Genomic DNA, 24,140 nt, shown 5'->3' on the forward strand with positions numbered 1-24,140 from the left:
AAGATGTGTCCCGCTAACATCTTACAAGGTAATGTGACGCTCTCATTTTACTACAGAAGTTTTATCAACAGCATTTGTGGCATAATGTTAATCAGTAATAATTAATAGAATTCATTTGTAATGCATAGAAATTTTGTAAGATACCAGGTGCCCACAAATTTTTGCAGATGTTGTGGGTTTTTTATTGAATGTTTTTATTTTTATTTAATATTTTTTACACATTTTATACTATAACCAAAACGATAGTGTAAATCTACAATTGTTTTTCTTTTTGAAGATTAATTTTTGTAATTTGAGTGTAATATTGTATGACTTCTCTGTGTGGATGAACTTACACTCTAATGGTGCAATTCCTGCATGTTTGTGTAATACACAAGAATACTTCCTGGTATCCTTGTGCATATTGTGCAAATGTTATTGGGTTTTTGGAGTTCAGAAGTTATAGATGTAACGAAATTAAAGTTAAAATTATTTCCTGGTTTAATCAACAATATCTCGCAAATGCTGTCGGAAATTTATGTGAAATACAAATCCAGCCATTCAACCCTACAGTGTGTGTTTTTATAGACAAATTGTTGTGTGGTTTCACGTTGCAGAGACACTAAAGTTATTACAAAGGTTACTCAAGTCTCCAGGATGCAGAAAAATTCCAGTTTTGGTGCAAAACAAGGATGACGTCATTGTTACTGCCTCAAACTTTAGCTCAGAAAGGTAATTTTACTTCATTTTTGCCAGTAGAACGATAAAAAGGGCGAAAAAACAATAAACTTAAGGCCATTGCACACTGAGTCCGAAATTTTCGACTGAAATTTTTGCACGTTGAAAAATAAATACGACCTCATACTGTGTCAATCACGTTTACAGACTGCCTCCGAAACTTTCACCTGTCATAAAACAATTTTGATTAAAACAATTTGGAACGAGTTTGATTTTTTGCATTTTTCGCATCCGTAGCAAGCATTTTGAGAGGTGTTTTGACAATTCAGAGCCACCGTACAAGCGAACGCCAAAATCCACAATGGCGATTGTCAAGTTCATCCACTTCGTCTCGCAGCACAAAGCACTGTAAAGATCCTTGCACACAGAGTTCACAGGAATTGGTGGTCTTCTTTTTAATATGTGGCTCTAGTATTGCTAGCAAAGTATCAAACTGAGCCACTGACATACTAAAGTAAACTTTGAATCGCCCGTGATAATCATGCTGCGCCTTAATAAAGAGGGGGAACCCTCCTTCCTTGCTATATCTCAGGACTGGATGGACCCAATATTTCCTTTCTTTTTCTTTTTTTTAGAAGCGAGAGGACAACAAAATCATCCTCACTACTTGAAGACTCCATTTAGTAGTGTTTTGAGAATTTTTCGCAACAGATTAATTAATATGCATCGGACTCATTGTGCAAGGTTTTTCTGTGCGTGACCAATTTTTAGGATAAGGAATACGAAAAAACGCATACAAAAATTTCAGACTTGGTATGCAATGACCCTTACACTTTGGGTTAACCTCACACTTTTTTTAATTAGGCCACTCAATTTTTTGGCATAGAAAGCCAACAAAAACCTAAACAACCACATAATAACTGTAACAATTTAATATTTAGTCACTCCTCTGACTACAATTAAATTGTTTGCATGAAAAAAATGTTGGAAATCAAGATGCTTTTTTACCCAAAGAATATTTGTAAGTATCAGTTTCAAACAAGGTATTAATATCATCTGAAATAATGAGAGCATATTACACAAAAGCATTGTTTTTGTGTGTAGGATGTGTCCGATTTTCCAGATCTCAAATGTGACGGGTGAAAACATGGACTTGTTGAAAATGTTCCTAAACCTGCTGTCTCCCAGAACGACGTTTAAAGATGACGAGCCACCAGAGTTTCAAATTGACGACACATATTCAGTGCCGGTGCGACACATACTGTCTTTGTACTTCTGTCTACCTCTTTCTCAATCGTTTGAACCTCTCGTATGTTCCTCAGGGTGTAGGTAATACGGCTGAACGACACGCTGCTCTTCGGTCCAGATCCTCTGGGCGTCTTCATCCCCATTGCCGTCAAATCCATCCATCGCAAGCGCATGCCTGTTAAAGAAGGGGATGGTGATGGTGTCCCCCCGCCTCAACCCACAGGCATGCTGGTAGTTTGAGGCAGAGATTCTTGTACTGCACCATCCAACGACAATATCGCCGAGATACCAAGCTATGGGTGAGTAGGCAAGACAAATGTTAAATATTTGACTGAATTTTTGTTACTCATGATATTAAATACTTAACATTATTTTTTAATGTAGTCTGTTAAACATTTAATACAAAGATTAGTATAAATATTTTTGATTCTTATGAAATTGAAACTTAATGATTGTTTTAATTAAAATTTTAAACGTATAAATGTATTTATTTCTATTTTATATTGTTGCAATTTCTAACAATAATAGTATTATGTAGTTCGGTATTTTATTATATTTTTAGTTTTATTGTATTTAAGTCGAGGTCTTCACTGGGGATATGTCCCCATCCTCATCCTCATCCTCCGCCGACGATCAGGGAGACATCGTCTCCCGGCGCCGATCCACCATCTGATCCGGACATGGACTGAGAAACAGAATAAGAAAGAAAAAGACAAATATTAGCGTAGATGCGATTCTTCTTACGATGTAACGAGTACATTGTGTGTTATGGGGAGTGTTCCCGGTTCCAGTTGTTCTAAGTAATGCAGCCTAACAATCCTTTAATGGATTTGAATAATAGAAGTGTATTAGTGTGTTATGTGTAAGCCAGGTTAAAGAAATGTGTCTTTAATCTAGATTTGAACTGACAGAGTGTGTCTGCCTCCCAAATAGCGTTCAGTAGATTGTTCCAGAGTTTGGGCGCTAAATAGGAAAAGGATCTGTCGCCCGCAGTCGATTTTGATATTCTAGGTATTATCAAACGGCCAGAGTTTTGAGAACACAGCGGATGTGGAGAACTATAATGTGATAAGAGTTCGCTCAGGTACTGAGGAGCTAAGCATTTTAGGGCTTTATAAGTAGTTAACAAGATTTTAAAATCTATACGATGTTTGATAGGGAGCCAGTGCAGTTAACATAGTATATGTGTGTGTTCTGTGTATATTTATTATGTATATATAAATACACACACATACAGTATATATTTTGAAAATATTTACATGTATATATTTATATTCATATAATGTATATTATATATAAATATATTTATTTTATAAACGTAACATTTTTCTTAAATATGTACATGCATGGGTGTGTATTTAAATATACACATAATAAATGTACACAGTACACACCCATATAGGCTACTATGTAAACAAAAACTTTTATTTTGAATGCGATTAATCGTGATTAATCGTTTGACAGCACTAATCTAAACAGATATTGTCTCTATTTGGCACTTGGTCATGAGTTTCTCTGTATCATAGTTCACTGTGGCAGTATCAGACAGACGGCCACCATCATCGGCATGAACAAAGACTGTTTACGGACGGGGGACAAAGCCACCGTACACTTCCGCTTCATCAAGACCCCCCGAGTACCTTCACACGGACCAGAGACTCGTCTTCAGGGAGGGCAGGACCAAGGCCGTGGGTACCATCACTAAGGTCAGAGGTCACAAATACATTCACCCTATATATACATATATAGTTTCTTGAGATTCATCCAACTGGAAATTGTTATTGATTTGGTTTTACTTTAGAGATGTCAATCATGCATATTTCATAATGTCAGCCAATATAGTATATAAAGAAATTTGTTACCTTCCAGCATGAGTCATAAAAACTGGCGATGCATTTCCTTTTAAACTCCTGTCTGTTGTCTTCGCTTGTACGACAGCTGCTTCAAAGCAAGCCTCAGGCCAAGATGCAGTCTACCAAGAAAACCTCATCACAGGTGGAAGGCTCTTCATCAGCCTGCGAGGAAAGCACACAGATGTGGCACACAAACACATTTTCCACATACTGTACATTATTGTTGCTCCTCTATGCTCTGCCTTTCTGAAACGCGTCGATTTTTACAAAGCTCATTGTTCTGAGAAGCGAGGTGTGCTCTGATTGGCCAGCTATCCAGTGCATTGTGATTGGTCGAATATCTCAAGCATGTGATGGAAATCTTAAGCCCCTAACCGTATTGTGATGCCGTTTCCCGGCGCGACGAGACAAAAACAATAAAACCAATCATAAACGAAGCATTTTTTGCATCCAGTGGGGACATAATTACGAATTATAATGACTTATACTGTCTTTTTACAGTGTCTAACATGTCTGCATTTGTGATTGGAGAAACGACAAACGACAAGAGCTACTCTTCACTGCTCAAAAGTTGTGTTTGAATAGTCAGTGGCAAATTCTTTATACATACAGGCTATGAGTCAGAAGCACCAGACTGTGAGTCAGAAGCACCAGACTTTCCTTGCAAAGTTGGAATTGCCCCACTTTATGCAAACTGCAGCATTGTAGGCTACTGTCCCAGGTTCAGGAAATAGTCCTCCGTAAAATGCGCTGCACACACTAATATTTGGGTTGAACTGTTCTGGAACAGTGTTGTAAATACAATTGAACCACTTATTTCTAGTTGTGTCCTCTTTTGGAAGCCCAAACAAAGTAGTTTCGCTTTCACAATGAAACACAGCGTCTCCACGACATGGTGCCGGCAGCAGCAACAATACTACAGCGAGAATAAAAATCATGCCCTCTTTCTTTGCGTGTACATTTGGGCGGTGTTATGCAAATCTTCCCACACAGTGACGAAGACATGTGGGGGTGTGTTTGAATGGGAGGCGTTTTAGGAAGGCGTGGTCGAGTCTTAACAATTATAAAGAATATCTCTTTGGGTTTGCGACTTTGGGATCAGCTTTAGGGATCAGCTTTATTTTATATCTTATCTATGCATGAACAGCTTGTAACATTCCAAAGAGAAAGGAACTTGAAATCGCATCATATGTATATGTATATGTATCCCCCTTTAAACTCTGTGATGTTGGTGGGTTTCCTCCTATGAACTGCTTGCTTAGGTCCTTCCACAACATTTTAATTGGATTAAGGTCTGGACTTTGACTCAGCCATTCCAAAACATTAACTTAGTTCTTTAACCATTCTTTGGTAGAATGGTAAATATGGCAAATTTAAAAGTGCTGGCTAATGCTAAACGTAAATTCAGTAAGATTGTTATTCACCTCGGCGCTAATGATGTTCGACTTCGCCAGTCGGAGATCACTAAATATAATGTTAAAGAGGTGTGTGAACTTGCAAGTACGATGTCAGACACTATAATATGCTCTGATCCGCTTCCAGGCAGTTTCGTAACATTTTATGTTGATTGGAAATTCTTAATTATTGCTCTGATGGTAGAAATGGGAATTTTCACTGCTCTGGCTCTTTCTTAAAGCCACTTCACTAATTTGTGAAGCTCAATTACTTTTGCTGCACATCAGAAATATATGTTGATGATTAAGGGAATTTTGGCTTTGTTTTCCCTCCTATTTATATTTCTTTGAAACAGGAAGCCATGGCTGGATAATTTAATGTTCATAATCACCCTGGAGTGCTCAAAATTGTGAATATGAATGGGAATATACTTCAGAGATATTTTACTCATAAGAATTTCTAGGGGTGCCAATAATTGTGTCCAACGTGTATTTGAGAAAAACATTTATTTCATAATGATATTTCCCCCCATTTAAAATTCTTAATATCCAATGAAAGCTCAGATTTTTGTGATTTTTAAAAAATAAAAGATTAAAAGGATTATTGCAGATTAATTTTCACAGCCTTCTTTGATCATATTTACCAAGGGTGCTGACATTTTTGGCCATGACTGTATGTGTGTGTGTGTGTGTGTAATTTTATGTATATATATGTATATATATATATATATATATATATATATTAGGGCCGGGACTCGATTAAAAAAATTAATCTAATTAATTAGAGGCTTTGTAATTAATTAATCGAAATTAATCGCATTTTAATCGCATATAAATATTTGACCTGAGAACAGTGAGAAGTAAGTTTTTTTATATGGATTTTTAAATTTCCCATCCACAGGGCCAACCAAAGCGGTCTCATCAGTTTCTTTGTCCATGTTCACTGTGGTTTGTTTTTGGCTGTTTCTCAATATGCGTTCTTCAGCGATCTTGCGTCCTTGTGTTCTCGTTCTACGTCATCATTAACCGTCGAAGTTCAGTTCCAATTCTCAAGAACGCAAGTACAGAGGATGCATGAAAGTGCCCGGATATGTTCTTGAAACTGAGGATGCATCGAGTGCAGACTTGAGAGAATCGAGCCGTTAGAAATCCCAGAAAACGCTGTGGGTGGCCGGTGTACGGAAGCCTGTAAGCTTTAAAGTCGCTCTCACAAATACTTAACGGCTCTTCAAGTTGAAAGTAAACATTTATCGTTTTGTTTTGGTTAATTTTAATAAAGTTATAAGACCCGGAGAAAGTCTGCATTTTTATTGGCATATTAAAATGAATCTTAACAGTAAAACATATAACGCTGTAAAATAAAACAATACAATTATATGAAAGTAATATCTATAATAGTATGAAATGTTTTAATAAGTTATGACATTTTGTAATATTTATTGTTCATTGGTCGCTGCTTATGCTGAGACTATGCGGTCAGTTAAGCAGGAATGCAGTACATCTCAGTTCTCATAAGTGTGCGTTCTGTGTTCTCGCGTCCTTCCGAGTTCGTTCTTCCAAGGAAGCTTGGCAAGACCGGTCTCCACGGCTGTGTCCAAATTCAGGGTCTGCATCCTTCGGAGTACTCATTTGAAGGATGTTGCGTCACAGCGCCGCGACGAAGACTGTCCAAATTCGTAGGATCCTTCAAATGCGGCCCACAAATACGTCCTCCTTTTCCCCGAATTGGAAGGATGGGTGTGGTGGATCCTTTCCCGTCCTACCTATCCCATAATTCTTTTCGGCAGAGCGTAATGGCGGACGAAGCGAGCGGTAGCGGAGTGGGAGAGGAGTTTCTCTGACAAAACAAGCTAAAGTTTATGCTTCGGCTCAATGAATTTGTAGGAGAAATTAGTAGAATACTTAAAAACAAATAAAAATAGGCTATAATGGCTTACCTGGATGTGACTGTCTTGTAGTCTGATATAAAAAACTCTCCGACAACGAGCAAAGAAAGTATTTAATTTATTTAATTGCTTTATTTCTTCCAAAATAATTAAAATGAGGAGAATAACTCTTTGTTTGTCCATTTTCCCGCTTCTTGCTTGGCGCTGTCACGGTTGCTAGGCGACAGGATATGAGCAACGGGTAAGGGAGGGAACTGAAAGAAGGGTAGGCTGTCCTAATTCACAAACACCGACTTCCGGGTTTTGCGGACGTCGGAGGATCCCTCCTCCTTCAACCGGGTAGGAAGGATCCTAAGGAGGATGCAGACCCTGAATTTGGACACAGCCCACGAGAACGCAAGTCCGTTCTTAAACAGCCTGAACGCTAGTTGGTGCTCCAGTATAATCGGTCCGCCGAAACTCATCCAGTGAGAAACGTTCCGCGGTGCAAAAATAAGTGCGATTAAAATGCGTTAAAAAAATTTAACGCGTTAATTTTGTGTAATTAATTAATCTAAATTAACGCGTTAAAGTCCCGGCCCTAATTAATATATATATATATATATATATATATATATATATATATATATATATATATATATATATATATATATATATATATATATATATATGTATATATATATAATGTATATATATATATATATAATGTATATATATATATATATATAATATATATATATATATATATATATATATATATAAAATTATGTAAAATATATTTTATCTTGTATAAAATAATAGTATAAATTGTAAAAAAGAAATATAAAGTGTATATATATATTTTATTGAAAAATGTATATCTAAAATATCTATATATATATAGATAAAAAATAAGTAAATAATTATACTACAACTACAATGACTTATGTATTAAATAATTGTATAATATTGTGAATATACACACACACACAGATTAATAATCATGTTAACATAATCTGTAATGTTCGTATTATGCTTGGTATTAAATTTGTTTCTCTCACTTGTTGCCATATTGTTCCTTATATACTCTTTTTCCACTTCGCATTTTCCCTCGGGCTGCATATAATATTCATCTCCAAACGTTCACGGACACTTACAGCCCTTGAAATTTCTCGACTCTTTTCATCCCCAATACACCAAAAACAACCTTTTCTCTTCCCTTCTGTCTGTGGCTCAGTGCGGTAGACAGCAGGGGGTGAGGAGACACTTTGTACAGATCAAAACAAAGAGAATAAAGCTAAAAAAGCACAAGAAAGCAGTGTGAAGTCAAGGTAAAATGGTTTAAAGCACATTAAGGTCAAACTCTTTAAGCTTCTTAAAATTTGAATTTGCTGTAGTGTAAATCTCAGAGGTATTAAGAGCATTACTTTCATGATTATAAAAGACATTAGAGTCTTAATGTAATGAATTAGGCTGATTTATTTCCTGAACAGTATTTGAATGAGACAAATCACCTCTGAAAAGCACATGACTCTTTCATTTAGACTTAACGGTTAATTGATTTTTCCATTAATGGTCACTACAGACCAAATTCTGAGTTTTGTTTCTTTGTAAGTAGTGTTCAAATAGTAAAGCTGTCCTTATTAACCATTATTGAGATGTTAAATTACAGGTTTACAAACAGAATCTATTCAAATTTACTCAGTCAGTTGTGTTTTAAATTGCCATTAACTAATGTTTGGCAAAAAAAAAAAAAGATATCTACCAAAATAATAAAAAGCTTTAGCTGATAAACATAAAATATAATTGTATTACATTTTATGAATCAAATTTTAAACCAACTTTAGTGAGGAACCAAAATCAATTTTTTATCCCTGTCTTTAATTCAAATTTTTAATAAAAAAAACAAAAAAAAAAACTATTGTTTTTTATCGTCTCTTTCAGTTGAAGTCTGGTGGAAGTGGTCAATGGCGTGGCGGCCAAAGGCACAAAGGCAAATCAGCACGGAGCAGCTCTGGACTACTTCAGCAGCTGGAGTGGGCGGCAACTGAGCTTCCTCCAGCTCTCTCACCAGTCGCCACTGGTCTGCTGCCTTTAACGTTTTTAAGTGAACACCAGAGGGCAGTAAAGCCTTTTTCATCTTTCTCTCTGCCCTTTTTTTATCTCTCACTAAACCGGACTGAACTATTTCTCCCTAATTAGAAACGTTCATCTCCACTGACACAATCGTGCCAAAACCCTGACTGACAAGCAGCTGTTGTGTTCCTCGTCCACCCACCCTTTTTTTCTCACCCTTATCAAACCCTTTTACTTAATATTCTGGAGTCTCAACATCCTGTAATAAACACCCCGAAATCCCAGATTTTGTAGCCGGAATGTTTCCCCGAGGACCCAATTAAGGAGCCTACGACAATCCCTGTTTGTGTTCAGCGATTTTGCTATTTTCATGTCAGTTTCCTCCTTCAATTGAATTTGGCAAATGCTAATGCAGATGAAAGGGAGAAATCTGTTCTGCTTGTCAATCTCTCATGCCCCCTCATCCTCTTCTGATTTTAATGAGCATCGTAGCTGCCGAGACGCACAAAATCACGGCAGATAAAACCGGTCTCTCTTGAAACGTCACAAATTAGGTGGCTTTCTGCTCTCCCGTGTTGCTTTTTTCATTTCGTGACCTGGCATTACTTACAAAAGGCCTCACCTTTTCAATGGAGAAGTGTTTTTTTGCTTAGAACGGGAAGCTAACTGAGACGACGTGGCATTTAGTTGGGATTTCTGTTGTCACTTTCTCATTAAACCTTATTTTCTGTCTATTCTTATTTATTCTAGACTTTTTTCATTGAATTGAGAGTAGACCTTGAATGAATTGAAACTAAATTACAAATTCACCCAAAAATGACAATTCAGTCATAATAAACTGGTATGACATTTTGTTTTGTTGTTGTTTTTTTGCCTTTTGTTGCTCTTTTCTGTGAAATTACAATAAATAGAGACTTTTGTTATCATTTTGCCTCACAAAAGTGGTTAATCAGGAAGCTCATTTCCAGCACAGGATCAAAAAATAAAGGTAATTGTGACTTTTTATCTCACGATTGGAATTGCGAGGAAAAAAAAACAGAATTTTCAGATTTGCGAGATATAAACTCAGAATTCTGAAGGGGAAAAAAAAATGAATTGTGATATTTAAAGAGTTTAGATGTTGTGAATTTTGAAATTTTTTCTCTAAATTCTGAATTTACATGCGATTCAGATTTTTTTCTCTGATTTCTGAGTTTACATATCGCAATTCTCGTTTTTTGTTCCAACATAAACATATAGTATAAAACATACTATAAAAAAGGTAATTGTGACTTTTTCTCACAAGTCTGCCTTTTTTGCTATTCTGAAATTATATTAGAATTGCGAGGAAAAAAACTGAATTGTCAGATTTGCGAGATATAAACTCAGAATTCTGAAGGGGAAAAAAAGTCTGAATTGCGATATATAAAGAGTTTTGATTTTGCGAATTTCGAAATTTTTTATCTGAATTTACATCATGCAATTCTGACTTTTTTTTAATTCTGAGGTTACATATCACAATTCTCTTTTTTTTTCACCATACAATAACACATATTATAAAAATATAATTGTGACTTTTTATCTCACAAGTCCGCCTTTTTTTGCTATTCTGAATTTATATTAGAATTGCGAGGGGGGAAAAAAACTGAATTGTCAGATTCGTGATAAAAAGTCTAAATTGTGAAGCATAAATTGAGTTCAAATTTTGGAAATATTGATTTTTTTTTTCTTCTCCAAACTCTGAATTTACATCACGCAATTTTGACTTTTTCTCAGAATTCTGAGTTTACATATTGCAATTCGGTTTTTGGTTTCCACCATGCAATAAATCATACTGTAAAAAAAAAAGATAATTGCAGAGGTGTAAAATACTTGAGTAATTTTACTTGATTACTTAAGTATTATTTTGGGGGATTTTTACTTTATTCAAGTACAATTTAAACTGACTACTTGTACTTTTACTTGATTACATTTCTGAAGAAAAAAACTGTACTTTTTACTCCTTACAATTTTGTCAACTTAAAAAGTACATTACATTTTTATTTTATCTTATGCACATTAAATATGGTAAACGGAAGCTCAAAAGTGCATGCCTGACGTGAGAACCAATGATCATTGTTTTCTCGCATCAAGCACACAGTTCTACTTCAGTTATGACTTTCATCAGGTAAAGGTCTGGGTTCAGAAGTTCACCATCAAATCTGAGGAAGCATGTTGAGGTAGCAAAGTTGTGTTTTCCCCCAAAAAAGTTTATTCGTTATTCTTTCTGTTTTGATAGAGCCATTAGCTGTGTAATATATTGGCTGAATGCACAAGATTGAGTGCAAATAAAATCAGTGATGAAAATTTAAACATAATATTTTTGTGGGAATGTTTTTTTTTTTTTTTTTTTAATTTTACAAATATCCAAAAAAGTGTTTAAATGAACATTGTATGTTTACTTAATAGTAATTCATGTTGTGATGTACTTTCCAAGTAGTGGATAAGTTGTTTTAATAATGCCATTATGTGACGCATTGAGTAGGAATTTGGGCTCTCAATGAATATTTCTCTAATCTTAATAATTACATGATTTGTTTTAATTTTACAAATTAGTCACAAATAATTATGTAGCAATATTTTCTGAGAAAAAGCCCAGATAAACAATTAAAAGATGAATTATCCTTTTAGACAGTGACGTAGACAACACACAAAAAAGTAGGCTTTCAAAACGTTAATGTTGTATGTTTTAATTATATGACTCTCCTCATTAATTCAGCCCATTCTTGCATTCTGTCTGGAATATGTGACCTCTGCATCACATTTTTATTAAAAGTGATAGTTCACCCAAAAATGTAATTTCTCATGCCGTCCCAGATGTTTATGACTTTCTTTCTTCAGATGAACACAAGCAAAGATTTTTAGTCCATGTAATACAAGGGGACAGGACCACTTCAGAAACAACACAAAGTGAACACGACGGTCAAGTTAAAAATATTGATTCATTAACAGGGGTTGTATGAGTTACTGTCATATTCACTTTGTGTAGTTTTTGAAGTGTCATTTTTGGACGTCCCATACTTGTCTTATAAGAAGAGAGATGATTTAGTTTAGATGATTTAGATCTTAGTTTGTGTTCATCTGATAAATGAACGTCATATATATATAGTGCCGTTGTGCTGTGGCTGCCGTCGCATCATCCAGGTGGATGCTGCACACTGGTGGTGGTTGAATAGAGACCCCCCACATGATTGTAAGGCGTTTTGGGTGTACAGCAATACACAAAGTGCTATATAAAATGCATCATTCATTCATATATATATATATATATATATATATATATATATATATATATATATATATATATATATATATATGTATATGGGATGGCATGAGGGTGGAAAGGATGAAGTTTTTTACTTTTACTCAAGTATTTGTTTTGGCCAGATACTTGTACTTTTAATTGATTAAAATATTTGAGTACTTTTTACACCTCTGGATAATTGTGACTTTTTATCTCACAAGTCTGCCTTTTGTTTCTCGCAATTGTGAGTTATTATCTTGCAATTGCAAATGAACTTCTCGCAATTCAGATTTTTTCCTCACAATTTGATTTGATAAACAATTCTATATCTCACAAGTTTATATGTCACAAATCTGGGTTTATCTTAAAAAAAAAAGTCTGAAATGTCAGATATAAACTCAAAATTGTGAGAAAGAAGGTCTGATAACTTCCACATATAATAAGTTTGTGCTATATTTTAAGTCTTCAAGTCGTACAGTAGCTTTATTTGAGAAACAACCAGTATTTAAGTCGTTGTTTACTGATATTCATCTCCAACTGTTCAGGAGGTTTTGTTATTCAAGAATGATTTGTATACAAATTATACGTTCATGTCTTATGAACTTTACAAGGAAATCTAAGATGGACGTTTGTTTCTTACCAAATGACTTCAAAAGACTGGGTTTTATCGATAAATGTCATATGGACCACATTTATTGTGCTTTTGAAGCTCGAAAGCTTCAGTTCCCAGTGTAATTGTGAAAAGAGCAACTGTTGCACAAGGGAAAGAATGTCATAGTGGTGTGGAAAGACATTAGGGTGAGTAACGAGTGAATTTTCATTTTTTGGTGAACTATTCCTTTAAATATGAACCTAAATTGGAGTTATTCTTCTGTGAATCTAATATATATATATATATATATATTTTACATAGCTGTGTAATGCCTACTTGGGATTGCATTCTATATATAATTCATCAGGAAAACAGTGTTGAAATGTTGTAAAGGTCTTGTTAAAAAGAAAGAAAGTTCAAGAATTAGCCATTAAGTGGAGAATTTGAAGTCAATTATATACTGTAATACAAATTTAGACCAAAGGAGTTCAACATAAGAAATACCAAATCTTGTTTTTTCAAGGTTTCATAATTGCGATTTTAAAACAATAGAAAAACTCAGTGCCCACACAGTAGCTTTCATTTACATAGTTTTCATGATCCCAATGTGCGGCATTCACACAAGGCATCGTTCAATGCAGTTCTGGTTCTTGTTCTTGGATTTGATCTGCTGTTCTTGTCTTTTGAATCAATAAAGGTGAACCACAAGGTCTGTACTGTCAGGGAAATCTTTAGACATTGATTTTAGTTTTATCTAAGGCAGCCAAGTAGATTTGAACCTCTTTAAACTTTATTTTATTTTATTTTTTACACACGTGATCACTAAGTTCAATCAGAATGGCTTTAGAAGACCACATGCAAGCCCTTAAGTTATGCAAAATACATTTTTAATACTTTTTTATCTTCAGGGATCTGAAGGATAATAAAATAATTTTTTATTTTACTTATTTATATTTTTCCCCTTCCCCTAGGGCTGGTACATGATTCGATTTTTAGGCAAAATACAAGACATTTAGTTTTAGAGCGTTCAGTGCATTGATTATCATTTGTTTTCTTTTTTTCATTTTTTTTTACTTTTGGATTCAGTCCCCTTTTAGTGGATGATTTTGTTTTTTGCATTAAAATGCATGTACAAATGAAAAAAAGGAATTTCTGTTGTAAATCCTTTTAAATAAAGGAAAATGTTATAGAAAAATAGTTATCACAGCTGCTTTCCTGTAATTTGACAAAACAAATGTAACGATTTTACTTGAATTGCCTTTAGTACATGCTGTTATGTCTCTGGTTTGTCTAATGTGAAACATCTCTTCCTCTGATGAACTATTGAACTGAATTATTTGTAAACAGTTGGTTTATTCGCCCTCAGACAATCATTTCTAATTTGTTATTTGCTCTTCTCTCCAACATGCCAAACAAATATGCCATAAAAGAATCAAATTACTTACTGTCCCCAGCCCCACTGCTGTGTAAAAAGATATGAAACACTCTCAGCCAACAAAACTGAGGCATTTAGGTAATTTCGTCAAAACTCATTGAAGTGGCGGCATTTAAACGCCAACCAAACATCAAGCCACATGGTCAAACAGAGTCCCGCGGCGCCCCTATCGCCTAATTTCCAGCCCTTTATGTCCCTGCTCCACTGGAGGGGACAGATGCGAGTCTTGTCACTGAGATCCCAATAAACGTGTTATTCAAAAAAACTATTCCAATCCACGGCATGTGTCGGCTTGGCACATTCAATTGGTTTTTGATGCGCTAGTATGCGGACGACAAGATGTTTTGACTTAAATGTTGGTCTGTCTTACATAAATCTTTAAAAGACTACCTCCAAAAGTCAAATTATAAAACTGAACAAAAAGCACAATTTGTAAACATAACAGATTTAACAAGAAATGTCTACAATTCCGTGAAGCATTGCAAAAGACAATCAAATGCTGACAATCAAAAAACATAAATATAAAACTGTTGATTTAAAGATGTTGACTATGCATATAATATAATCATATTGGAAGTTTACTGCAAAATATGCATCTACGTATATACAAATATTTAAGTAGTTTGAGAGCCTGCTTCATAAGGTGTTAGTTTTTCGACGCAGTTCTCTGATTTCTTTGCGGAATTATTAGTAATGTAGTTTTTCAGGAATTACACACAATTATTTAAAATCGAAATAATGACCACTGATTGCTTCGACAAAAACATATACCATCAATTAACCACATCATAGCTCACAGTAGGTCTGTCTTTAATGGCTTATTAGTTATATTTAAAAATAAAAACCCACTTATGGGAAAAATAAATGGGATTTTAACTTCCAGAACCTGACTTTATATGCACTATGCGAACCCTCAATGTAAGGTCTACTCTATAGGCAGCAAAACGTCACCAAAGTGCAATTTATATTAGTGCCACACTAGCTAAAAGTGTCAGTTGTCATTGCTAACAATTAGCAAGCCTGCTAACACTGGGCAAAACATCATATTAAACTTAGTTTACCTGTTGATTTAATGCACCTGATGTTATGATTACGATTTTCCAACTTGTTTAAATACAAACTTCACAGAAACTTCACATATTGTTGGCCTTGTTTCCTACCATGGGTAGTTGTGTTCATGGCTATCGAAGATGGGGGGAAGGCAATGTCAACAATGTTAACATCTGGATCCAATCAAAATGAATTTGAGTCTTAACATCTTCACCTTTCGCTTCTATGTGCACAAAATATTGGCCTTCACTTTCAAGGTCCTGTGCAGAAGCTGGAACATTTGGTAAATTTGCTGTCCTCAGAAGTATTGATTATATTTCAGGATCTAAGGCGGCTTAGTGTTTATTAATTAGAGCTCTGCCCCTCATTTAAAGCATGACTGGTTAATCCTCTGTGCATTATTTTGGGTATCGGCAGTACATAACCACAGTCTAATTAACAGAAACCATGTTTGGACAAAGCAAAGAGTATTGAAGCTTCCTCATTCAAAACAATGTCATTCTTTGACTTTGTTTAGTCTGCCTTTCCAAGATGAAAGGCTTCATATTTTGGGGGTTTTCGTTGTATTTTCTTTGTTCAATCAAGCCTAGTAATCAATTTTCAAACATATTTTGATAGCCGTCTCCCTGTCAGGCACCCCTACGTCAACTACAGTTCTGTGTTTATTTGGCTGGTTATAAATACTTCAACCAGAGTCTGTTATCCTTACATGACTACATATACAAAAATTCATTTGGTAATTCTGATGAAAAATTTCACTTTTGTCAACTCAAGAGTTACACAAAACTAGTTATTTTTTCAGTATTATTAAAGTATAGGCCTGTACTGTTTATAGATACACAAGAGTTGCACAGACAACATCACAGATTCAAATTGGGATGGTTTGTTGCAAGAAGAAATCATATATATGCACATAGTGAGCAGGTGTGCATGCACGACCAACAAAATGAAAAATAAAATGTTCTGGGTAAATAAATTCAGACTACTCATTTTCGTCAAACATGGTTGACATCAGTTAATGCGCAATCACCGTTTAAGATTGACTAACTGTAGTACCGTAATACATTAAAATCTTGCTTATTTTAGTTTTGAAAATGATGAAAACTAATATAAAAATACATTTAAAAAGAAAATGGCAATATTTTTAGCATTGTATTTAAATGCACTATAAAATAATAGCATTTTTATTTAATACTTAAATACTTTTTTATTTGTAAATATACTAGTATTATCACACTTATAATACACAGTTTTTTTATGTATAGAAATATAAATAGATATGAGTAAAATAAATTCTCTCCACATTTTTATATGAAATGTAAATCGCATATTCCCATATGATTCAAGTTACCCCATGACACAGCTTACCTAACATGGGACAAGTTGTATTTTTTTCCCCCACTTGAGTCGCTTTCTTCTCTTTCAGTTGATAACAGACATCCTAAAATATAATTAGGCCTATTAGTTTTCCTTTTATTGCATAGAGGACAACCTAAAGAATAATTTGCACAGCTTACCTCATTCTCCCCAGTGTGCCACTCATGCAAGTCTCTTGCGTACGTCCACAAGGCCTCTTATTACACCAGCAATCCACTGCAGTCACAGTCGTAAGCCATTTATAAATAAATGATCAGCTCTCTGGTGCTCATTGAGTCATTGTCTGTATCTCTGACTCACTCCCTGTCTATCTTTCCATGTCGTCACAGATTTCTGGAAGTGATTTTCAGGGAGTGCAAATTTTGCTGTTGTTCAGAGTGAGAAGCATGTAGAAATAAAACCGTAATCCCACCGACAGAAGATGCAGTGATGAGCTGTGTTTCTGTGATGAATGTGAATGATTTGAAAGGGCAAAATTTAAAAATACTTCGGCAAGGGATTGGTGCTTCATCTAGTCAGATGTTAATCTCTAAGTAAATAGTGCCACTTTAATTCCCGGAGGAGAAAGTAGTTCGATTTTACTCTTTACATTGAATTTCTGTGTCGCTATTTTAGCTCATCAGAAATCAGTTTTCTCAGCATTAGTTGGTCAGTGGCAGATGTTTGGAAATGACGCAGCTCAAGTCTCTGTGGTGGGAGATAAGCATTTTGCCTTTGATGAAAAGCTAAGCCTTTAGCTCTCAGTTCTCAGCTTTGGTTGCCGACGTGGCTTGGCACGGAGGGGGGCACTCGGGATTGCCATCGTCTGGAGGGTGTCATGGCCCTTTGTTGATTGACACTGTTTTAGTGGGCCCGTTGCTGGTGGCTCGGATGGGCCAGTGACAGATCTGCCATGTCCAGAATGGTCCACATGCCGAATGCCCTGGTGCATCTTGGGTCCACTGAACATCCATTGAAAAGCAGCAGAAGCTTTTAAATGGGCATGACTGTAATTTAAATTGCACTAATGCGGTGGCTGCCCAGTGTACTCCAAAATTATCTATCATACAAAATTAAAAATTAATCTCATTAATGTATTACTGGAGGGAAGTTTTTCTGACTCTTTTTGCAATTAATTTATGGCAGTAGATGACTGTCCATATAATTGAGTCAATGAATTATTTACTCAGACGATTTATTCAACACGTTGGTATTGTTAACTGTAACAAACTATCACAAATCAAATATATAAACAAATAAATAAACTTTCATCTAAAGTATTACAATAAATTCAACTGAAACAAAATAATTAAATCTACATTAAAAAAATAAATAGCACATAACCAAAATTAGTAAAACTTTAACTTAAAATAATACGAAAACAACAACATTCAACAATTTCAACTAATTTAAAATAACGGTAAAACAAAGCCAATTCAGCAATAATCAACAGTCTTTATTAATGGGTGAATTAATTTGTATGCAATCGATTAGATCAACACATTGTTATTATTAACTAAAACTAAACATTTTTTTTTTCAATGATTGAAGTAAAACTTAAAATAAAATATAAATCTTTGATTAAAAACAAACATTCAAAATATTGCCTTGGCAACTAACTGATATAAGTGTGGCTTCGAGTACTAGGCTAAAATGTGAAATTTTGAAAAATAAATGAATTAATAAATAATTAATTATTTCACTCTATTTCTTCTAAAATACTGTTTTATTGTAATGTAATGCAATGGAATCCAACTGTGACCTTGTTTGAACATTTTTCAAAAACGGACGAAGTAGCTTGTGCTAAGTGTTTAAAGTTGTGCTGTTGGTCTGAATTCGGAACAATATCGTGATTGTGAGAATCATATTAACTTATTACATTGGTCTGGAATACTGGATTCTGATTGGTCAATGGCAGCATTTAGCGCTCAGATGTTTCCAAATGCTCACCATTGTCTAGTTGAAAATATCATATTGCAATCTATAACATTGGTTAGTGGAGATGTGATGTTGCTGTAAATTACAGATTGCTGTACTGGTTCATCAAAACAGATGTTTCCCGACTGTGTTTTTGCTGTTAGAGTCAGACTGACACTAAGTGCAGTAAGAAGAGCAGCGGCAGTAATTTATGAACCAAGTCAGTCTTTTTTTATTCACCTGCTTGCCATCTTGAGCATCCTTGCCCTTTTATTCACATTTTTTCTCAAGTGTGAAAAACAACATTAGAGGTTCAACACAGCCAAAATGAAACAAGGTGAAGGTTGCATTCTTTCTTATGAGTCTTTTTGTTGATGTTATGCTTTGCCAGACCATTACTAATGTAACCAAAGTCTGTATTATCACTACATTTTGTCAGATAGTGCATACATCCATTGTGACATGTTGTTCTGTTCAGATATAACTTGAAGAAAAAATATGGTGTTGGATTTACTTAAAAAAAAAATTTTTTTTGAAAGTAATTAAACTGAGGATGTCAATCTTAAATTAAGAACCAGAAAGTCACAAAAGAAAACCTTGCAATGCTAATTATCTATTAAATTAAATTAAAACTGTATATTAAAAAATAAAATAAAATTACACTGCTAAAACAGAATACGATTTAAAAAAGATTAAATTTACCATTTTTACTTTTGCATTTACATTTATGCATTTAGCAGACGCTTTTATCCAAAGCGACTTACATTGCATTCAAGTTACAGTTTTTACATTTTATCAGCTCTTTTTATATTTTTTGAAGAATGTTTATATATTTATACCTACAAATCTAACTAAAATTAATTAAAATTACCTATACATTTATTTTAGATTTAGTTAAACTGAATAGACAAACTGAAAATTATATATATAATCCTGACAATCCAGTCTATGTTGCTAGTACTCAAAGTGAGTCGCGTTGATGACACAAATATCATGATTCAGACTCAAAATAGACCCTGCAGAGGCACATAAAACAAACCAAGTGCGGACAGAAATTTGCCCTGGTAGTGAACTCTGAATGAGCTAGCTTTGATGGCTGTGATAAAAGGGGGGAAAAAGTAATGGCGGCATCAACAAACTTGGGTGAACCAAACAAGCTTTGCAAATATTAACATTGTTATGTCTACTTTATTTTAGCTTCCATTATTTACATTGGTGGACTTGTTATGGTGGCATAATGAAATGCTTTCAAAACACTTTTAGAGATCACAAATCTTCTGCCTTTTCGCCAGGAAATAGTCACCTCAAATCGCCTCATATCAGTAGAAAATTACATTCCTGAGGTGACCGGTCAGGAGAGAAAACAGGTTTATGGTGAAAACTGGAAGGAGCCTGATGAAACCCTTTTCTAAGCCCACCATGGGTTACTGATTTTAGCTGGGGTTTATAAATCAAAAGGTGTAGCAATGGGGATCCTATTGAATGCTAACACTGTCAGAGCCGCATTTCCCGCTACAACATCCCTGGAGACATTCCCTTTGATGACAGAGAAAGTAGGCCTACTTGACGTGAACGTGATAAATTCGCTGCGGTCGGGAATGTGTGGGAAAAACGATGTTAAAATATGGCCTCTCATTTACAGTGTGGCTCCCCGTGTGACTGTGGATTAATGCTTCTCTGTGAACGCCGTTTATTCAGGCTGTATATGTCAAATACAACAGCAAATTTTACACTAGCAAAACCAGATATTCCCAGATGTGGAAAGCAACATCTTTTGTCCTTTACAGACACAATTTTAAAGAAACGCTACACTTACTTGGTTAACCTCTTATTTTACCCTGCCTTAAGCAGTGTTTTAATGGTAATTGTAAATAGTAAATAGGCCATTGTGGACCCTGGGATAATGAAACCCTTTCAAATAATTGCATATATATATGTATGTATATATCACTTTCAAGAAAAGATGCCGCTACTTCTGTTCCGTTCCATTCGCTATATTGCAACTTTAAATAGTTGCAGTGCAAAAATGTGGTGCTTAAACATTTTGGAAAATAATTGTTTGCTCGCCTCATTAAATATTCTTTTTGCACTGTTGCAGTAAGCTGGATTTCAGGACTTGGAGAAAAACTGTTCAAAAGTTAAATTTCTTAGTTTTGTAGTATGTTTCAGAAAATGTAAGAGAACCAAGAATGATTTACTTGGCGACATTTCTACAGACGCAGAGTTATTAAAACAGGCTGCATGCTTCATTAAATCTTGTATTAAATATGCAATATGAATTAATTTTAAGAGCATTAAACGGAGGTTAGAACAATAGTTAGATCTGAAAAAATGCTATTTATTCTAAAAATGCACTTTTCTTACCAACATAATCAAGCCCTTTTGATTGGATCAGCAGAAAAGCCACAATAAATGGCCAATTTGTGACTTTGTAAGGATTTTAATCTGTGTTAAACACTATTCGGTCAGAATTACACAAAAATGCTTAATTGGTTGATTCAAGAAGCCTTTGTCAGACAGGCTAATCTCTAGCAACTATCTGAAGATGTTTCTGAGTGAAAATGGATTGGAATTCATTATGCACATAGATGGTTTTTAATAGAAATTTCTTTGTATATCAGCCCATATCGGCTAGTTAGTATTTTCCACACGCAGAGAGAATCTCTCTCACTTTCAGTGGCCATTACATTCTCTCTGAATCAAATATAAGCCTCAGATCTGATCTGAGGCACAAGTCACTAGGGAACTAATCTGGGCTGTGTGATTACCAGACGGAGACAGCAAGAGAGAAGCCAATGTAGCCATACTGAGAACATGAAGAAAAATACCTAGAATACTCAGAGGAGAGAGACAAACGTGGATAGAGATAAGACTGGAGAACATCAGACAAAGACAAGGTTAGAAGACAGACGCCGAAAGAGACAGGACAGGAGACAGGAGTTAAAAGGTTGAATTATAATTGGTACCAGCAGTTCTTAAAGGGACGGTTCACCTAAAAATGAAAAAAACTGCCTTTGTTTACTCACCGTCATGCCCTTCCAAAGCTGTTTTACTTTCAAGTTGGTTTTGCTGTTCATTAGCCAAGTCGTGTTGAGACTGTTAGCTTTGATCTTTGAAAATCATTTAAAGTTGCCATCTAGTTACAATCCATGAACATGTCCAACCTGGTTTAGGTGGTTGCTAGGTTGAGCTGCCAGCTGGTGGGGTCGAGGTCAACCTGGTAGACCACAGACTGGTTGAGCTGGTTGACAGTGTTCCAAAGTTAGTTGACCAACTTGACCACCTGGTATGACCTGGTTATCAGAAAGCATTGATGGAAATTCTCCTGAAATCCTCTCGAAATGTATCTCCACCATTAAATTCCAGATTTAATTGTCCAATTTATGGAGTTCAAAATAAGTGTAAGCGTTTAAAATGAATAAATAGCATACTATAATATAAAATAAGTATATTGTATACCTCTGATTGCAGGCCCATCAAGAGTAAAATCGAAATCCAAATGGTGCTTCAAAGACTCTTCACATTCCTGCTGATGCACACAAAAAGTTTAGTATCTTTCCCACCAGCATATAAAGGTTCTGATAAGTGAAATGATAATGCCAATGAAAAGAAACACTCAGCAAAAGATGGCTAATACTTAAGCCCAAGGACAAATGTAGAGAGATAGACAGTGAGCTTACTTTGGATAAAAACTTTATAGAGCCAGGCACAAGAGAATAAAATTGAGATCTGATGTATTAATTATCCTATTTTGGGAGGTAAATGTAGAGCGGGAAAAAATTTTATAGAAGAAATAAAGGAATTATTCAGATTACATATATTTGTTCGCCCCTATCTTTTTCTGACATTCTTTTTAGGTCATATGTTACCCCTTAATCCTTCTCTATTTCAGGTAAGCTACCTTATTCACATAATAACCTGTCATAAAATGACGACAGACTGAGTTGGTTTCTCTCAACAAGCCTTTAAAGGACAACTGATGGTACTTTTGAACAGCAGTTTGTCAATTGAAATCCTTTGGCTTTTAGTCCATGTCTATGAGCTTTACAACTAAATGATAAAAACACTTGTCACTGATTAGCAATAGCAAATAGCAAAATGGTTTGTGAGCCTGTCTTTGTTTTTGCTCATGCTTCTACTAAATTTCCTAACCATTAGTTGAGAGAAAGTGGCTGGAACTGGTTCTTTTTGAAATTGTCGTCATCTCTGGTACAAAGGGTTTAGTGTAGTTTTGTTGGCGTGCAAGCTGGTCTACATCACCTGACTTAAGCTAGCTGTTAGCATTCCCATTCATCTCAATGGCAGTAACTTGGCTTGACTCCTAAAAAGTACACAAAAATAAGCACTGGTAAAACATCTACTGTGATAAAATGAAGTATTTGTGATCTTTATGTTGCTTGCAGAAAAATAAAAAATGCTGCCAAAATGAATGGCCACTTGTGTTCACCTGTTAAAAGGCAGAGGTTACAAAGGTCGAAATTTTCAAGTGTTGTTTTTGCTAGCTAAGTCGTTCCATATGTCCCACCCCAACTTTCTGTTTCAGTGGGAAATTAAATGTGTCCGCTCAGTAATAAAGTACAAACGCTCATCAAAACCCTTCATGGAGCCTTTATGGGCTGGTATTGGCTCCTGTGGCTTTTTAATCAAACTGTGCAATAACACAAACATCAAGATCTCGAGTCAACCACAAAGACCTCCGCCAAGCCGGCAATTTTCTCACACGCACTGAGAACACCAAGTACTAAACCTTTGTACATTACTCCATATCACTGTGACGAGATCTGCAACACGCCATGAAATTCAGAAGATCACAGCTACACAAACCCTGTGAAATGGAGACATGGGGGAGTTGTGGAAGATGAAAACGAGAGTGTTCCTCAGTGTTATCCATCTCGCACCCCTCAGGGAATGCTTTTGTCAAGAATGGAGGCTTGACAGCAGGAGAAACTTTAAACGATTTAACGCTTCTCGCCGGAGACCTTTGATTCACAATTTCTTTCTACCTAAAAGGTCTAAGCATGCAAAATAACTGATGGAGGTCATTTTTGTCAAAGGGAACTTAAAATCAGAATGGACAAGCCTTTAAAAACTTGCAGTATCAGGTCTGTAGATATATTAAGGTCATTTGGACCAAACAATATATTAATTAATTTTTTTAAAACACATTCTGGATGCCTTTCTAATGCACTTTGCGGTTTTCTGTACTAAGCCACTGCTTTATTCTCATGCCCATCTCACATATGTCTTCCCGCTGTCCTCTCCGTCTGAATATCTGTCTTATTTATTCATTATGGATTTGTGTACTGTACACTCTTAATAAACAAAGCATCTTTTGTACTTCGCAATCAATCTATCCCCATATAGAATAGAAAATCTCTGCAGAATCTATATGCTCTTGTTCTCTCAGACCTAGCTGATGGGGTTTGGCTTTGTGG

General features: G+C 35.2%; 1 long non-coding RNA gene across 1 annotated transcript; it reads right to left on the minus strand.

Annotated features, from left to right (window-relative positions):
* Window positions 1–287: 287 nt before the first annotated feature.
* LOC306867580 lies at window positions 288–17,064 on the minus strand. Its single transcript, XR_013784033.1, has 5 exons — window positions 16,950–17,064; window positions 16,801–16,873; window positions 3,768–3,920; window positions 3,546–3,606; window positions 288–2,590 (listed from the first exon to the last, which is right to left on the minus strand). It is a non-coding gene; the product is annotated as an uncharacterized lncRNA (long non-coding RNA).
* Window positions 17,065–24,140: the final 7,076 nt, after the last annotated feature.

Source organism: Barbus barbus, assembly GCF_936440315.1.
Source record: "Barbus barbus genome assembly, chromosome: 49".
Classification (NCBI taxonomy): Eukaryota; Metazoa; Chordata; class Actinopteri; order Cypriniformes; family Cyprinidae; genus Barbus; species Barbus barbus.